The sequence below is a fragment of the Cebus imitator genome, unplaced genomic scaffold (genome assembly GCF_001604975.1).
Source record: "Cebus imitator isolate Cc_AM_T3 unplaced genomic scaffold, Cebus_imitator-1.0 Scaffold23, whole genome shotgun sequence".
NCBI classification, from domain to species: Eukaryota; Metazoa; Chordata; class Mammalia; order Primates; family Cebidae; genus Cebus; species Cebus imitator.
In genome coordinates this window covers 11,381,709-11,394,502 of record NW_016107338.1, presented here as the reverse complement: position 1 = coordinate 11,394,502, position 12,794 = coordinate 11,381,709, and the positions used below count along the sequence as shown (strand labels likewise).

The 12,794-nt window shown below is 44.1% G+C and overlaps 1 protein-coding gene across 2 annotated transcripts in view; it reads left to right on the top strand.

The window, feature by feature from the left end:
- B3GNT2 (UDP-GlcNAc:betaGal beta-1,3-N-acetylglucosaminyltransferase 2) overlaps positions 1-12,794 on the top strand; it is a 32,723-nt gene that overhangs the window by 6,543 nt on the left and 13,386 nt on the right. The window contains exon 2 of one of the 2 annotated variants that reach the window (XM_037736197.1): positions 12,481-12,558. The exons of the other annotated variant lie outside the window; for it this stretch is intronic. The gene's annotated coding sequence lies outside the window, so the exon portion shown is untranslated. The remainder of the gene's footprint in view (positions 1-12,480; positions 12,559-12,794) is intronic. 2 annotated transcript variants of the gene reach the window in all.

The window sequence follows — 12,794 nt, the reverse complement described above, 5'->3', positions numbered from 1 at the left end:
CTATCATCTCACCACTGTTAACTACAGTTAACTTGATGTGGGTCCTTTTAAGTGCTCGATTCTTCATTTGTACGCTTCTAGAATAACCTTAGGAACAAGAGTCTTTGAAGGCCTGCATTCAAATCTGACCACACTGTGGGCCTACTTGGGGCTGTACCTTTGTCAGCGCCGAGCACACAGTCCCCAGAGGCTCCATCAGAGGGGCTTCGGTCTCCACATTACGGTAGCCAAGATGGAAAACCTGTCTTGGAATACTTTTCCATTAAGACCTCAAGATGTTTAGTGAAGTGGGCAATTTGTTCACCAACCGAACACGCATTGAGCACTTGGTGTATGCCTAGCACTGTGCTTGGCCTGTGCATGTTCATAGATGGGTTAGGTATGGTTCCTCCCATCTGTGGGCAGTGTGGTGGAGACAGCCGGGAACTGGTGAGATTGCCTTGGTAGAGGTGTAAGCAAATCGCGTGTTGGAGGCAGCCAAGAAAGGTTTCTTAAGGAAGTGGCCTTTGGGTTTGGTCTTGAAGGATGAATGAGTAACATTTCAGGGGCAGAGAAAGGAAGGTAGAAGTGCTCAAGGGATTGTAGGCTAAGAAAACAGGACACAACAGAAAGGCTCATAGAGATCTTTTGGGGAAGCAGCAGGTGATCCATGCTTGGTGCACTCCAAACTCAATGGATCAAAAAAGTGTGATAGGCCATGGTACAACCTCGGGGATTGTGTAGAGGTGTGGCACTTAATGGTTATGGAGGTAATGGGGAGCCAGTGAAAGTTGTGATCAGGAGAGAGAGAGAGGGTATGCTGACAAGTTATGGACAGGCCCATTGAGGAAGATGGGCCTGAGTGTGAATGAGGCGAGCCTGACGCTGGGCAGGTCATTGCAGTCCCTTTACTCTCTGCTTCCCATTTGCCCCCTACCAGTCTCTCTCAGAAAGAAGCTGGAGGGATCCTTTAAAAACTGAAATGACAGCCCGGTGCAGTGGCTCACGCCTGTAATTCCAGCACTGTGGGAGGCCAGTCACCTGTGTGAGTGGATCACCTGAGGTCAGGAGTTCAAGATCAGCCTGCCCAACATGGAGAAAACCCGTCTCTACTAAAAATACAAAAACTAGCTGTGCATGGTGGCGCACACCTGTAATCCCAGCTACGCAGAAGGCAGAGGTTGCAGTGAGCCAAGATTGCTCCATTGCACTCCAGCCTGGGAGACAGAGTGAGACTCTGTCTCAAAAAAAAAAAAAAGGCTGAAATGACTTTAGCTTATTTCTCTACTCAGAATCCTCCAGTAGCTTCCTGTCTTCTCCAGAGGAAAGCCAGAGTGTTCACCCACCTACTAGGATTGGCGATCTGCCCTCCTTTCCTACCTCCCTTCTCCCCCCTCATTTCACTCCAGTGACACTGCCCCCCAGCTTTCCTGCCTCTGGTCTTTGTGGTGACTGTTCCCTCTGCCTGGAACTACCCCTCACCTCCTCCCTGAGAAGAAAGGCTTTCACTGATCTCCCTGCATAAAGCAGCCTTTCCTTATCCCCTGTGGTGTGCTTCATATTTCATCTAAGTGTTTATCAGCTTTACAGCAATCAACTCTGACTTGATTATTTGCCTGTTTTAAACACTGCTTGGTTTAAGTAGGCATTTGAATTTGTTGAGTTAGGCCATTTTATTAAAATCAGTCTCAGTAGAGGGGAGAGACTTAGTAGAGCCTTAGTAGAGGCCCTGGCTGAGGGCCCAAACCGGGGCAGGGATGGTACAAGATTGAAATGTGTGTGTGTTTTGTTTGGAAGAGGTGAGAGAGAAAAAGACTCATGGTGGGTGTAAAGGAATTTGGAAACCAATTAAGGGAGGTTAGGAGGAGGGCTATGACACAGGTACATTGGAGCATTTTTTAGCATATGGGATATGGGAGTCTACGTTGATGTCTAGGAGGGTCTAGGGGACAAGAATATGGGGTAAGGGAAGACCCAGCAATAGACTTGGGGCCAGAACTGTGGCAGAGTCCATTTTGGGGAAATGGGGCCAAGGAGCAAAGGCTGCCAAGATGCAAGAGAACTCCGGGGGTTCCTGAGCTTGGGGTGGGGTAGACATGGTGACCAGCAGTATTGAGTGCTCTAGAAAGTCAGGAAGGTGCAAGGACTGTGAAGATTCTAGATGAGGAGGATTGGGAGGAGAGTCAAGGCAGGACAAAAGGGCATGACAAGGAGCATGTGGCTGGAGTCATTGGAGAGGGAGAGCCTGAAGGTGGAGGAGGGAGTGGAGATCCTGGATGTGAGGGGTCGGGGACTGGCTGATGTGGAGAACTTGAAGTAGGTTTTCGTCCCAGAGCTGACATCAAATGTCATTGTAACTATGGCAACCCACTTAGCCTGTTTCCCACCTCCTGCAAAATAGCATGAAACTTGCACAGCCAACTTCCCATGTTTGTTATTGGAATCCATTGACCTCATGAAAAAGTGTTAACACTCTAGGAAGGTATTCTATGGACCATAAACTTGCTTCAGCTCATTTGTGCTTCGGAAAAAAATTTTCAATCCTTTACTTTCTTTGAAAAGCACTTAACATCTAGCTGGTTCCCCAAAGTACTTCTTTTTTGAGTCTTAGTCAGGGAATAACACAATTGTGAGGAGTTTTGTGTGCACATGTGTGTTTTTAACGCTTCAGGTCTGGCTCTAGATTGTTCACTGGGAAGCCTGATGATATTTTCAGATTCAAATATGTCTGTCTATTGAAAGGGTCAAAGTGTTACAAATGCCATCCTTTCTAAACAGTTAACATTTGGAACTAGTGGGACGTATTTTTAACCTTTATTATTTTATGGTTGTATTTGAAGCTTGTTTATAAGGAACTTATGTAATTTTATTCTTGAGATGTAGCCATTATATTTTTCTTCTCTTCCTTTACCACATAAGGAATTATTTTCTTCAAATGAACTTAAAATATCTCTCATGAATACTCCTATTTTTAACTGAATGCATCCTTTTTTTAAAATCTTATTCCTCAAAGTTCTGATGGATCTTTTTTTTTTTAACTCTTTATAATGGAAATTTTCAAACAAATGCCCATAGAATGGTATACGAAGCTTCCGGTAGTTACCATCGGCTTCAGGACAATGATTCTCTATTTTCATCTCTATCCCACTCATGACTAGGGGCCCATGGGCACCATGCAGAGAAGGAGAGGAAGGTCACACTAGACCATAAGGATGGCAGCCGTCAACTTAAGAGATAGTGGAGGCTGGGGGAGACGGTTGGAAGCTCTCAGGGAGAGTGAGAAGCAGACCAGGGGAGATTGGAAGCCGGAGAACCTGGGATTGATGTGGTCCCTGGTGTCTCCTTCAAGGGAACATGCAGAGACTCGCTTAAAACTGAGGTGACTTAAATTGCTTGGTAAAAGAGGGCCAGTTTCTGAGCAGTTCAGTAGGGTGCCCATATGTTGAGCAAACATGTTCTTCTTTACTTTGGCGAGAAAAACTTTTCTTGGCGGGTGTTGGGAGAAAGCTATGTTACTATTCACCTCTTCTTTAAATATGGAAACACAAATCTTGGTTGAAGGCCTGAAAGATGCCTATTTTAGAGAACATTTGGATAAAAGGCCAAAGTGTTACTGAGGATATGTATTTAAAAATGTATATGATTTATTTTGATATTTAAAAAGAAACAACTTGAAAACAACAGTCCTGAAACACTTGTCAGTAATTGGTACAGAGTTGGGATTTAACCAGCCTTTGAGAAAGGGAGAAGAGGCGGGACAGGAATCTGAGTTGGAGCAGGGAGCCCCTTTGCTTGTTTGCCATCTTGCTCTGAAGTTGCCACCTAGGGTCACATGTCACTAGAAGTGTTGGCCTCTGGGAGGAGGATGATCTCTGACCCTGGAGAAGAGGCAGCATCCCAGAGGGAGGCCAATTTAACTGAATGCTCAGTGTGAGAGGAGGGGTGCTGGCACCTGGTGGCTGGGTGCTATGGGCGGGGCCTGCCAGCCATTGGCTGTCATTTGCCACTTGGGACAAGCTGCTTAGTTCCAGCCTCCTGGCTCACCTGGAACCATTTCTCCTGGGAAGCACCGTCTGAGAGAGTGGATTCCAGGTGATGAGGGCTTGATACTCCTTTTGGGGGATCCTGAGTGCCAGGAGGAGAGGATGACATTGATGCACTGGAGGAATCGGGGCTGTCCTCTTGGGGAGGAGACAGAATTTGAACCTGGACCTTCAAGGATGGCGGTAAGGATGGAGAGAGGCAAGATAAGGGACATTTTAAGCCAAGAGAAGCCAGGCTGAGCAGAGGTGTGGGTGGGAAGGACAATGGTTGTTATTAAGGGGTGCTGGTGTCTAGAGGCTTCCGGAGGGGGGTTTTAGGAGTGGCCTGCCTGGATTAAGGAGATCAGGTCTTTGAGAGTGCTCAGTGAGGATGGGGATGCCCATCTCCCTCCGTGCAGCCCTGGGCTTGGGGTGGCCCATCTGGGTTCTCAGTTCTTTCCCTCTACTTTCTCTGGGAACCTCAGACAACTCTCTGATCCTATGAGCCAGTTTACTTCTGTGAAATGAAGACACCTCAGTCGCCACTTGACTGTGTATCCAACTGAGCTCATGGCATATGGACGAGCCCTCCCTGAGCTAATTGGTGGGGACTAGGTGTGCAGTGGTTGTCTTATTATAAGGAATGTCCTAGATATCTTTATTTCATTTCTCTATTTCTTTTTTCCCTTCCCCAAAGTGTCAGACTTTTTAGACAGAGTTTTACTCTTGATGCCTAGGCTGGAGTGCAAAGGTGGGATCTCGGCTCACCGCAACCTTCACCTCCCGGGTTCAAGCGATTCTCCTGCCTCAGCCACCCACGTAGGTGGGACTGACTGCAGGCACACACCACTGTGCCCAGCTAATTTTTGTATTTTTTTAGGTAGAGACAGGGTTTCGCCATGTTGGTCAGGCTGGTCTTGAGCTCTTGGCCTCCCAAAGTACTGGGATTCCAGGCATGAGCCACAGCACCTGGCCCAGACCATGCACTTTAATACAACATTATTTTTGTATATTTTTTTCTTCTTGTAGAGACAGGATCTCTCTATGTTGCTGAGGCTGGCCTTGAGCAATCCACCTCCTCTACCTCCCAGAGCGGTGGAATTATAGGTGTGAGCCACTGTGCCTGGCCTAGTACAATATTATTTAAAAAACTCTACACATGCCTGTTCTGCAGAACTTTCTGTAATCTTTGTGCTTGTTTTTGGAAGAGCGGGTCAGGCAGCTCTCTCCAAGCTGCAAGACTCCAGATGGATAAGCAAGGAATCCCGTAGCCTGAGGACACCTCACTTTTCCGGTGTCCCCTTCACTGTAACCAAGGGCATATTCTCTTTTAAGAAAATGTGTCACTGGAAACCTTCATCCTAACAACCAAGAAATTGAGACTTCCCAAAGCAATTTATTAAATTACTTAAAATACAATGAATGTCATTGGTATAATTGTAAATGTTTATTGAAGTTACAAAAGAAGGTTATTTTTAATATGCTATATGTAATCTCAAGTTGCAGCATGTTCAAACAGTGCTTTCCTGATTTTGAGGTTATATTTTTATTTTGGAAGGAAGACAAATGTAAACGTTTATCTTGCAGGGAAATGTTGGAGATGCTCTCAAACTCTGCAGTTCTTTTCTTTTTTTTTTTTTTTTTTTTTNAAAAACTGAAGGAGCAGAAACTAGGAGGTTGCTGCAGGACTGGTGAGGCCACACCACTAGAGCTACTAATCCAGAGGGTAGGAAACAGCTTTTTATCACTGCAGATGCTTTCAGCATACCAATTGTGGGGCTAAAGGGTGGAACATGAAGCTCAGCTGATACAAGCACACCTGTTGGAATAGATTTGCCCATCAATATTGTCATGAAAATTTAGCTTTTGCTTCCTTTTGCTTTTTATTGTTATATTTTAAATTCTGAGGCATATGTGCAGAATGTGCAGGTTTGTTACATACATATACACGTGCCATGGTGGTTTGCTTCATCCGTCACCCTGTCATCTACATTAGCTATTTCTCCCAATGCTATCCCCTCCCCTTTCCTCCCACTCCTGCTATCTCTACCCTAGCCCCCATCTGCTGACAGGCCCTGGTGTGTGATGTTTCCCTTCCTGTGTCCATGTTTTCTCATTGTTCAACACTCACTTATGAGTAAGAACATGCAGTGTTTGGTTTTCTGTCCTTGTGTCAGTTTGCTGAGAATGATGGTTTCCAGCTTTCTGCACAGCAAAAGAAACTATCATTAGAGTTAATTGGCATCAACAGAATGGGAAAACATTTTTGCAATCTACTCATCTGACAAAGAGTTAATATCCATAATTTACAAAGAACTTAAATTTACAAGAAAAATAATAAAATAATAAACTCATCAAAAAGTGGGCAAGGGATATCAACAGACACTTTTCAAAATAAGACATTTATATGGCCAACAAACTTATGAAAAAAGCTCATCATCATTGGTCATTAAAGAAATGCAAATCAAAACCACATTGAGATACCATCTCATACCAGTTAGAATGGCAATCATTAAAAAATCAGGAGACAACAGTTACTAGAGAGGATGTAGAGAAATAAGAACACTTTTATACTGTTGGTGGGAGTGTAAATTAGTTCAACCATTGTGGAAGACTGGTGATTCCTCATGGATCTAGAAATAGAAATACCATTTGACCCAGCAGTTCCATTACTGGATATATACCCAAAGGTTTATAAATCGTTCTATTATAAAGACACATGCACACATGTTTGTTGTGACACTGCTCACAATAGCAAAAACCTGGAACCAACCCAAATGCCCACCAGTGATAGACTGGATAAAGAAAATGACACATATACACCATGGGTAACTATGCAGCCATAAAAAGGATGACTGCATGTCCTTTGCAGGGACATGGATAAAGCTAGAAACCATCCCTTTGCTTTCTGAGCCTAGATGTCTACCTCACTGACAAAACTAATTGCATCCAAGCCCTAACTACAAGAGAGTCTTAAAAATTTACATATTTAATGCAATTCCTTTCAAAATATAAATGGCATTTTTCATGTAAATAGGAAAAAGAAGTCCTAAAATTCATATGGAACCAAAAATAAATGGGTTATATAAACATTTTAACAATATTCTTCCAATTAATGAACACAAAATATCTTTGCATTCTTTTGTGTCTTCCTCAATTTCCTTAATCAACGATTAGTTTTCAATGTCCAGATTTTTCACCTTATTGGCTAATTGTATTCCTAAGTATTTTTTTCTTTTTGATGCTATTGTATATGGAATTTATTTCTTAATTTCTTTTTTGGATACTTTGTTGTTAGTGTATATAAATGCAATCAAGTTTTAATGTTGACTTTGTATCCTGCAACTTTACTGAATGTGTTTTTTAGTTCTAAAGGTTTTTGGATAAGTCTTTAGGGCTTTCTATGTAAAATATGATGCCAACTGCAAACAAAGACAACTTACCATTTTCCTTTCTGATTTGAATTCCTTTTTTTCTTTTCCTCTTGCTTGATTGCTCTTGGTAGGACGTTCATTTCTATATTGGATAGAAGGGGTGAGAGTTAGCTTTCTTGTTTTCTTTCTGATCTTAGAAGAAAAGCTTTCTTTTCAGCTTTTTACCATTTTGCATGAAGTTAGCTGTAAGCTTATTATATATGGTCTTATTATAGTAAGGTACATTCCTTGTATATGTAACTGTTGAGAATTTTCTTCTTGAAAGGATGCTGACTTGTCAAACACTCTCTGCATCAATTGAGATTATCTTCTTTTTTGTCTTTTTGTGATTTGATATATCACATTTACTGTTTTTTATATGTTAAACCTTCCTTCTATCCCAAGGATAAATTCCACTTGGTTACAATGTATAATCATTTTAATGTCTTGTAAACTCAGTTTCTTAGCATTTTGTCAAGAATGTTTGTATCTATGTTCATTAGGGATATTGGCCTAGAATTTTCTTTTCTTACAGTATCCTTGTCTGGTTTTGTTTTGAAGATAACACTGGCCTTATAAAATGAGTTTGATTGCCTCTGGTTCAATTTTTTGGAAGAGTTTAAGAAGGATTGATATTAATTTATGGAGTTATCTTTTTCTGGGCCCTTTCTCTCTCTCTCTCTTTCTTTCTTTTCTTTTTTTTTTTTTGAGACTGGGTCTAGCTCTGTCTAGAGTGCAGTGGTGCCACCTGGGTACACTGCAGCCTCCACCTCCTTGGTTCAAGCCATTCTCCTGGCTCAGCCTTGCAAATAGCTGGGAATAGAGACAGAGTTTTACCGTGTTGGTTATACTTATAGTTCTTGGGGAACGAGAATTGCTAAGTGTAATTTAATAGAATTGGAAAGGCAGTGGTTGTTTTGAAAGAGCTTGTAGAGTACCTGTTGGAAGTAAGGTAGATCAGTGGTCCCCAATCTTTTTAGCACTGGAGACCAGTTTTGTGAAAGACAGTTTTCCACTGACCCCAGGGTAGGGGGGACATTCGAGATGGTTTCAGGGTAACTGTTCCACCTTAGATCATCAGGCATCAGATTGTCATAAGAAACATGCAACCTAGATCCTTGCACGTGCAGTTCACAATAGGGTTCGCCCTCCTGTGAGAATCTAATGCTATGAGAATCTAATGTCGTGCTGATCTGACCGGAAGCACAGCTGGGTGGGGGGTAATGCTTGCAGGCCTGCCCACTGCTCACCACCAGCTGGGCGGCCTGGTTCCTAACAGACTGTGGACCGCTAGGGGATCCGTGGCCCAGGGTTTGGGGACCCCTGCCATATATTCTTTATGCCAGGGAAAATAGCGGATTGAATTTGATTGCCCAAGTGCTTAACCTTAAAGTGCTTGTTTTAAAATCTAAAATTTCCGCTCCTGTGTGTGGCCAGTTACCACACCTATGGAACTAAGTGGGGGGGAGTGGTGTACTTTGAAAGTCAATCTTATGAGTTTGAGAGGGGTCACCTTTAAATTTTGTAAATTGGTCATCATTTGAATTCTTATGCATTTTACTATGTAAAATGATAGTAATCACTTTTCCATACTTATGTGAAGATACTCTCCTTTTCTGTATAGGTGTCTGTAGACATGAGGAACCCACAGAACGGATTACAGATCTCCCCTCCCTCCCTCCCTCCCTCCCTTCCCCATCTCTGTTCACCAAGACTGCCAAGGCAGGGCTGATGGCCTACTTATTTCCGGAAGTACTTGTACAAGGTCACTTTGATAACTTAGTTCATATAATGGGATTCTGTTTCTAGTCCAGTAAACGTAATTTATGCCTGTGCATTTCTATTACTTTTTAATTGCCTTTTTTTCTCCCCTCCCCCATCCCTGAGGCCTATGTTTGTTTATAGATTTATTTAATTGTATGTGACTGTTTTCCTGAGCCATGTTTTTAGGTGATGTACTGCCTTGAGATGACACCAGGTAATTGTGTCTTGAGGAGTGAGGTGTAGAGGAGAAAACTTGGGAATTGGTAGATACTTAGGATACTTATGGAGAGGAGAGGCCAGGGACCAAGGGGAACGATGGGGAGGGGGGCATGTATGAAATTATCCAAGAATGGTTTGCTAGAGCAGTGTTTACAATGTTTGGTCAAAATGGTCAAAGAATACAACATTTCCTTTAGTTACGCCCTGATTCTTTACTGTCCCTCCCTTTGTTGTTCTCAAATAGATTGCGTGTTGAGTGGCAGGTGCTAGAGATACAGACGTGAGTATGGCCCATTCTGCCCAGGAGTCCTCAGTGTGTCAGACCTGTTATCACACCATGTGCTAAGTCAGATAAATGTCGGTGAAGTGGTATTAACAGCAAGAGGGAAGTCATTAAAGCAGCCCAACCCCGTGGGGGTAGTGGGGTGGGAGGAAGTGGTGGTGCCAGGGCCATTGGCTCCTTTTTTTGTTGTTGTTTTGCTCTGTTGCCCAGGCTGGAGTGCAGTGGCGCAATCTCTGCCCACTGCAGTCTCTGCCTCCTGGGTTCGTGCCTCGGCCTCCCTAGTAGCTGGGATTATAGGCAAGAGCCTCCACACCTGGCTAATTTGGGGCTATTGGCTCTTTTATTTTTTTCTGTTGATAGCCCAGAATGGAAGCTATAGACTCTAAGAAAAAGACTTTGTTACTAATGATAATTCTCACTGCTGGACTCTCCAGTCCCCTGGGACTCCTGGTAGTAATCCTAGCGTTCTCCCTCAGGGTGGCCTTGGGCTAGGCTCTTTCTCCCTGTGCCTTGTTCTCCTTTGCTTTAAAAGGGGTATTAGAGTGGATGGTCTATAAGGCTCTGGGAAAGAAATTCTTGGAGCTTCTTTCTGGTAATGAAATTGGGTCACAATCTGTGTATGAATTCATGTGCATGTTGTTGAAAAAACAAGTAAAAGAATGAGGTAAGCCAGGCGTGGCGGCACACTTGTAGACCCAGCTACAAGCTAGTGGCTGAGGTGAGAGAATCACTTGAGCCCAGGAGTTCAAGACCAGACGGGGCAAAAGAGAACTCAGGCAGACCCTTTACCCACACCCCCCCCTAAAACACACACACCACGAGTGAGATGGTTCAGTTGGTGGCCAACGCTGGTTCTTTGATCCCTTTCCTGTCACAGGCTCTTCTCTCAGAGCCAGGAGAGCTGGGGTCTGGGCCGGCCCGGTGCTACTGTCTCAACCTGTGGCAGGCTGTGAATGTGTGCTGGTCTCCCTTCACTTCAGGCTGCGATACAGGAGGGAAAGAGGCAGATTTTCTCCACCTGTAGCCAGTTCTGACAGAGGTGTTTAAGCCCCGGCAGTCTCTCATCCTTTCCTATGAATAACTAATCAAAACTACTCATCACAAAACACATCTGTTGGGGATTCTGCCTATGGTGCAGAAGTGTTACCAGGCTGGGACCCCTGGATACGTGAAACCATTGAGTCGTTCCCAATGGGCCATTCTGTCTGCATTGTTACTTTCTAATATCAATTTGAAAAAAAAAATTCGATTTCCCCTGGCTTTCCTTGGAATTCTTCACATCTTCCTGGGTGGGTATCCACAAATGCAGTAATTTTGGTACCTTAATTATTTTTAAAAGTACAACTTTATCTGGAGATTCGCAGTCCTCTTCAAGCAACAGTGTTGTGTGGTAGAAAATATAAGCGCTTAGGCCCAGGGTTGGGGCCAAAGTCCAAATGCTGGCTCCACCAGGATTAGCTCTGTGACCTCAAACTAATTGCCTCACATTTTTTAGCTTGTTGTGAATATTAAATGAGAGGAGAACATCCCAACATTAAAAATGGGCAAAGGGCATGGGGGATTAGGAGGACCAGAAGGAAGCATATGAAAAGAGGACGTCAATTAAAATAGGGAGGTGTTGTTTTTTTGGTAAAGATTAAAGGAGGACAGTGGCCAGGCACGGTGGCTCATGCCTGTAATCCCAGCACTTTGGCAGGTGGATTGTTAGAGCCCAAGAGTTCGAGACCAGCCTGGGCGACATGACAAAACCCTGTCTCCACAAAAAATACCAAAATTAGTTTTGGTGGTGTGCCTGTGGCTCCAGCTACTCAGGAGGCTGAAGACGGGGGGATTGATTGAGCCCAGGAGGTTGAGGCTGCTGAAAGCTGTGATTGTGCCACTGCACTTTAGCCTGGGCAACAGAGTAGGACCCTGTCCCCCAGTCCCACCCCCCCAGATTTGATAAGGCAGACCACATATACCTATATTTTGTCAGAGGTGTGTTAGAAATCTGATGATAGCAGACCAACCACTCGGATCATGCTCTTTTTTCCTCCTGTGAACTGAATCTGCTTTATAGAAATTAAGTCTTTGGGACAACAAAGCCGACTAAATTTGTAATCATGGACATCCAACTTGGAGTTCTTCCTTATTCTCTTATTTCTTGTTCCTGCGTGTTGTGGTCAGTTTTCCGTTTTAAGTTGAGGGGATGTGAAGGAAAACACATTTCCTCCAGTCCATCCGGCAGCAGCATTTGTTCACTTAGCTGCAGCTTCACGTATCCTCTTCCTAGCAGACCTCACCACACCGTCCCTGAACCGGCCTGCCCCTAAAATGGCTGTGTCGATCTCTGCCTGCAGACACTCTGTGCTCCGACCCCATCTCTTGCCTGCCCTGCTTCTCCCTACATTTCTGAAATTTGCCCTTTTATAACCCCTGCTCGGGTCCTGCCTTGTCCCCTGATGTTGACTAACGGGCTGTCATGTATTTATTGCCTCTGCCAATTTAGTGTACAGGACCCATGTTTTATACTCCCTTTTCCCCAAACTCCAGACTTAAATAAAAATCTTTGTAGTTAGAGATGACTCTGGGTTGATGATGTAGAGATCTATAACTTGTGCCAGTTTTTAAGTATTGCCTTTCCGCTCCAAATTCACCCTCAATTGCCTGATCTCTGAAAATGGATCTGGGCTCTTTAAATAGTTTTTTCTTTTGCCCTTTGTAAGTAGAGGTCTCTGAAGGGGACCTTGTAGGAAAAAGGGATTTTCCTTCCTGATTTCATGTATGTTCATGTTTTCCCTGTACTCCTCTATTCCTGCAGGGCACACCTTTCTCCAGCATTTGCTGCCCTTTTGCCTAATCTCTGGCATCAGTGGTGGGACCAGGAGCCTAAGACTAGGTAGATAGACCTCATGCAGCCCAGATCATTGCTCACTTCAGCCTCTCAGCCCCCATTTGTGCACCCCAACTCCCCCGGTACCGGCCATCTAGTGAGCTAGCCACCTGATCTTTGTCCTGAGCACAACCCTAAGCTGCTCTTGCCCAGGGTATACATTGACGTGCTAAACTTCTACAGAGGGGGGCCTCTTTACTCCCAGGTCCAGCAGCACTTGACTCCCTGTGTGTGCCCTCCTT